Raw genomic sequence first — 6,421 nt, 5'->3', positions numbered from 1 at the left:
ACATAATTTAATTGTGTTGGTCCCTTTCTTCTTAAAAATTAATTAAATCAAATTTAATTAATTTTATCACTATAGCCCTTATAATTAATTAACCAAAATTAATTATTTTGCATTCTTCATAAGTCACCTCAGTCATTATTTCTTCTAAATCTCTATTAGTTTATTAACTTCAATCATGTGATTCCTACAAATCACCTTCCTAATCCTATCATTTAGCCTAATTAATTCCTTTATATAATTATGCTTATCATTATTCCTTAATTTTATATTCCTCCACTCATTATCTCTCCTCACGTCACATCCTCCTAACTTGCCCACTTGCACTATAATCCTCCATTAAGCCACCTAATCAATCCCCTTAATCATTTGCAAATCCCTTGATTAGGGATGAGTCAACCCTTTGCCATAAATTATGGTTTTCCCATCTCATCCTCCAATCTTGAATGCTACCCGTTTTGATCCTTTCAAATTCTTTGAATCTCCCCATGCATTCTCTTCGGGCAAGGAATTTTTAATTTCGTTTTTCTCATTTAGTCTTCCTACACATCCTCTATTTTGGAATTTTTAATTCCTCCTCCCTTCCCCCAAGGAATTCTATATTCCTTTTCTCTTCCAAGTGTACTTGGGAAACTCTTCCACATGTACTTAAGAGGTGTGGAGACAAGAAATGCCTTTATGGCACATCTCTTGGATCCCACTCCTTGTCGTCTCAATCCTTTCCCACTCTTTCCTTCAATCCTTTCCCTTCATTTTAGAATCAATCTTGGCCGTTCATTTTGGCCTCCTCCAAACTATAAATCAGAGTATCCTCTTCTCACAAATAATACACTTCCATCATATTCTTATGATGTCTATTTGAGGATGAAAATCCTCCATCATACCCTCATAATGCCAAATTCATATCCCATCTAAGACATATCCATCTCATCCACACTTATCTTTTAATCCAATCCAATCTTGTTGTGTAGTGAAGAGAAATCCACAATCAATAATCCAAGTTGAAAATCAAGTGGAGCAACAAGGGCACCTCTACTTCATCAAGCTCAATAGGAGGAAGAAGTGAAGAACTAAGGTATAATGGTTGTTTTGTGTATTTGAATACATTTTTTTGTGTTTTATTTGGTTTATATACTGACCATTAGGCCTTTATATTTTCCCATCTTCATTCTGGCACGCCCAATGGGACCCACGTCCCTTAATTCTAATATTTTTTTGTGTTTTTGTGAAGTTTTAGTTGCAGGTTCTAGTTCGGTGTCTGGGACTGCACATCGACATCTTTGCATCATTGTTTCGACATCTCCGCCTAGCTACATCGGTGTCTGCATTTAAATTTGAATTCTCCCGCTCTCTTTTCTTTATATTTCTTGAATCAACGTCTACCTTTTTAAACGCATCAACGTCTTTGCCTTGAGTTGAGAGCTAATCAACCTTTAATTTTCTGTTATTTTCATCTGCTCAAACAATCTAAAAGGTACAAAAACATTTAAAAATTTGAATTAAAAAGAACAAAAACAAGTAGATAAACGAATTTCACTTCTTTAACAATAAAAAATTAATCACCAAATTAGTTTTTTAGTAGGTTAGACAAAAAATTTAGGCATCTATGCTTCAACATCTGCACATAAAATTAGCATCTACACTTGGTTTGGCATCTCTGTTGGGCCCATTTTCCTTCTTAGATTCAAATTTTGAATTTTGAATTTTATGCTAGTTAATGTTTTTCTGTAGCTTCCTATTTCGACATTTGCGCAGACGATTAATCTATTCAGAGTCCCCGCAAGTGAATTTTCCTACCCAGAATTCAAATTTAAAAATTTAAAAATTATTTCCCACTTTTTGTTTTTCTTGTTTAGAGTCAAGCCCTACTACAGTGCCTACACAGACGTTTAACGTTTGCATAGACATTCGACATTTGTGCCGAGGCAGTTAGGGTTTTGTGTTACTGATCATAATATGAATTTTTGTAGGTTTTATTCATAAGTCCAAGGCAATTTTTAGACTACTAACTTGTTTTTGCAACACGTTAGTTGAAGACCATCTTTTTCCCACTAATTTAGTTTACTTTCATTATACCTATCTTAGAAAGCAGCTTTCATGTGGGACTAAAAAGAACTTGTGTCTTCCATGTTTGGTGTGCTTGCACATGTGTAGGGTGGACCCACCATCACATCTATTTTCCTCTCCCCTCACCTTTGCAGACCTTGGGTGATGACAAAGGTGCTTGACAACACTTGATTTTTCTTTTTGTAGTTGAGGGCTATTTTTGATTGGGGATTTCATCACCTCACAAGGGTATCTAGAATTGGGACACGTCGGGGATATCGACTCTCCCAACATGATCTTGAGTGGTGTCTTTCGAGCTGCTATATGAAAACCCGGTCAAACAACAAGAGTGCCAACTCTATGATTAATAATTTTAGGTTTTATTTTTGTTCTTTTAGTTTAACATCTCCTACATAGATATTTCCATAGACCATCTAAATTATTAAGCATTTTAGGTTCAAATTTTGTTCTCTTAGTTTAATGTCTCCTTAAGAGTGCATTGTTATTTTTCCAAGGTAGATATTGAGCGATGGAAAATACAAGAGCATTCAGCATAGGAGTTTTGTTCATAAAAATTGTGTGAGGATGTCATGGCCCATGTTTTGTACTCCGTCTCAAAATGTAATCATCTCACCTCTCAAAGAATTGATAAGTGAAGAGAATCCTCCGTTGTATGTAGCATTGTCTTACCAAGAGTACTTGGAGCAGTTTTTCACCAAAGGATTGATTGGCAAGGATCATATCAATGAACTCAAATATTCATCTGCATAGGAATCGATTTAAGATATTTTCTTGTATCCAAGGTGCGTGGGTTTTCTCTTTCCTTATTTCTCTTGCTTAAGTAAATAAGGAGATTCAATAAATTATTTCTTAGAAGTTGTAGCATGGTCTAGATCAAAGAATATGAGTGCATCTAATATAATATAGTTTTAGTAATGAGAATGTTGTAAGGGATGATCAATTTAAACTATTGGGAAATAGATTGGTGGTATGTAAATAAGTCTATGATTAAGTATTAGAGTGACAATGAATAGAGACTATGAATATCTCTTTATGGTATACATGCAAATGACATAAAATAAAGATGTAAAAGTGTAGTACGTTCACTTTATCACGTGCATTGGTGTGAACATTAAAATGCATTAATAATGAATTATTATGTATTTTATGATAATTTATAACTAAAGAAAAAGTAAATATCTTCATATACATATAGTTAGAACCTTTATTTTTTTCTTTCTTTCCAATATTATAATGTTTTCAAAATAATATTAAGAAAATGGATTATTTATGATATATAACAAGTAATAGATATTATTGAATAGTAATGTGTGGTTTTCGGTTAGCAATTCAAAGTAAGATGTAGAAAATAAACCAATAAATAAATCCAGGATATACTTTATGAATGATACCTCATAATTTTTTATGTACTTGAAAAACAACAACATCATCCATACATACAAAACATAATTATTTCACATAAACTAAATTATCTTCTATATGCCATAAATGTTTAATTTTTTTTAGCAAGGGTGCAAAGGGTAGTGTAAATGGAATTGAAGGCAATTGGGAAAGTGTAACTAAGTTGATTCCCATGATATATTTAAGAATTAAGCCATGTAAAGATTAATTTTAGATTAAAACACGGGGATGTTATTAAGTATGTGATGAAGGCATGAAACCATGTAAAACTTTGAATGAAATGGAGAATATTATTCACCTATGAATTATTATAGATCTAATCTAAGTAGAGGTGAAAATAGTACAAGAACACATATATCTATGTGGTATCCCTAATCTAATTTAAATGATATAATCATTAAATATTATATAATGGGAGATAAATGTATTTTCTCTTAGTTTGTTGATAATTAGTTATAGGAAATGGCATGTTTAGTGTAATCATGTAAGATCAAGGTAAATGTAGTTGTGTGTAATATGATCACATAGATATAATATTTCTAATGTCATGGAAGAGTGATAGGATATTTATATGTGACTCAATCTTTGGCTTAATTCATATTATTCCTTTATCAATAATCTTTATTATAGATTAATTTAATGTTGAAGTATGAATGTGTTTAATTTTTTGATGTATACGAATGTTTATATATATATACATAGTTATTTCATATCATACATGAAAATATATATTGTGAATTGTAAAAGGAAATTAATTAATTGATGAACAAAAAAAATCCATATTTGATTAATTAACTTTATAAAAATCTAATTGAAAGAACAAAATCTAAAAGACAAATCCTAAAGTTGAGGAATAAAAAATAATCCAAAACACCTTAGATCATGTACATTGAAAATGACTTGAAAATAGAATATTTTATTAGAACATTAAAAAATTAGGGGTGTCCTACATTAGTCACATGTGAAATCTTGTGATTTCTTGCATCATGAAAGTAATTAAACACATAGGTGAGAGAAAGTAGAATATAATAACTTCACGTGTAAAAATGATGAAGATTAATATTGTTGATAGGTTCATTAAGGTTGACCATCCAACAGAGTTAGAAAATAATAAATTGAGCCATATGTTGGTTCCCAAATCAATAGATCCACAAACCCTAGAGATTTATCCACTTCCCATCTACAGGCTCAAGATTGGATTTGGCCAATGAACGAGATTCAGCCACTGAGACTGAAATCTCTTGCACTTTTGGCTCTGTAAGACCAAGGTGGGTGGACCTAAGAAATGCCTAAATAATTTACAACTTCTAAGACTCAAGGCATCACTGATTTCAACATATATTCCAATGTGTTTATGCCAAGGAAAGTGTATGAAACTGAGATTTTGGCTACTATCCTAGGTTGTCAAATATCACTCTGAAACTGAGATTTTGGCTACTATCCTGAGTTGTCAAATATCACTCGGCACTTGGGATGAGTTTTCTACACTAACCCTACTCCTACAAACTGAAAATAAAAGAGTCTTCGAAAATTGAAATGATTATGAAAATAAACATTAACCGGTGGCTTCATTTACTGGGCAACAGAGTCTACTTTCAGAATGAAGCTTTTCACCCAAATAGTTTAAACCGCAACCAAAGAGATCTATACATTAATGCATTACACCAATACCCATCAACTTAGTTCTTCCTGCAACCATACTTATAAATCCTACATGCAAGAGATATCATTCATCATCCTACTGAAGCACTTTAATCTCTTCCTTGAAGAGAGGCAAAAATAGAATGATCACCAAACTTGCTGGGACAAAACATACAATCTTGTATAAGATGAAGATAGATGATCATGTCTGGTTTCAGGAAGGATATGGTTAAGTGCAAGAAGTTGTGTCCACTTAATGTGGAAGCTTTGGACTTAGTTAAAAAGTCAAAATCGGGGCGGAAAGAATAGGAGATGAATCGGGATCCTGTTGGCTCTCAGCATCCCGAGCCTAAAATCAAATAGGATCCCCTAGGCCCCCGGATCCCGAGACTAGAGCTCCAAATGGGATCCCGTATTGAAAAATATTCGAAATGAGATCCCGTTTCATTTTCAACACGGGATCCCATTTCGAATATTTTTTTTTTAACGAAATGCGGTTCATTTTTGGCATACGGGATCCCAATTCAAGGAGTGGAGCCCTCACATGAATTGCCAACAACCCGCCTTCTAGTCTTCCAGGTATTCCCAACACCCATTTTTATTCAATAATTCATGTTTAGATTAATTTTTTAGTTAAAAAATTAGATTTTTAGTTTAAAATTATTTTTTTTGTTAATAATTTTTAGTTTTAAATTTATTTTTATTGTTAGAAAAAAATGTTTTTTAGCTCAATAAATTTTTTTTAATTAGAAAAGTATGTTTTTATTTTAAAAATTAGTTAAATTTAGTTTGAATTTTTTTTATGAATTGATTAGATTTGGATTTTTTTTAAATGAAACGAAAAACCAAAAAAAAAATCAAAACCAAAACATTTAATTTACAACATCAAAACAAAAATGAAAATGAAAACCAAAACCAAAAAATTACAACAAAAATGAAACTATTTAAAACATCTTTAAATTGTATACAACATACCCCTTATGACCACATAGGATCACATCACGTCCAACCCCTTATGACCACATATGACCCCATAGGATCAACTATAGTGTCCAAAGGGGTTATGTGTGTGGTCTTAAGGGGTCATGCATGCACATTCTAATGTACATGTGTGACCCCATAGGACCACATAGATGACCCCTCCGGACACTATGCACGATCCCATGGGGTCGCACGTGTACATTTTAGAACACATGTGTGTATCCCCTTAAGCCATCTCCTATTTTCAAATGCATTCCCCTTTTAAGCCACACTTGTCCTATAATTTAGTTTGAGCCATGTCTATATTATACCTTGAGTTAGAATGCATACATGT

Source organism: Cryptomeria japonica, chromosome 9, assembly GCF_030272615.1.
Source record: "Cryptomeria japonica chromosome 9, Sugi_1.0, whole genome shotgun sequence".
NCBI classification, from domain to species: Eukaryota; Viridiplantae; Streptophyta; class Pinopsida; order Cupressales; family Cupressaceae; genus Cryptomeria; species Cryptomeria japonica.
The sequence above is the reverse complement of the archived record's forward strand: the minus strand, read 5'-3'. Positions refer to the sequence as shown.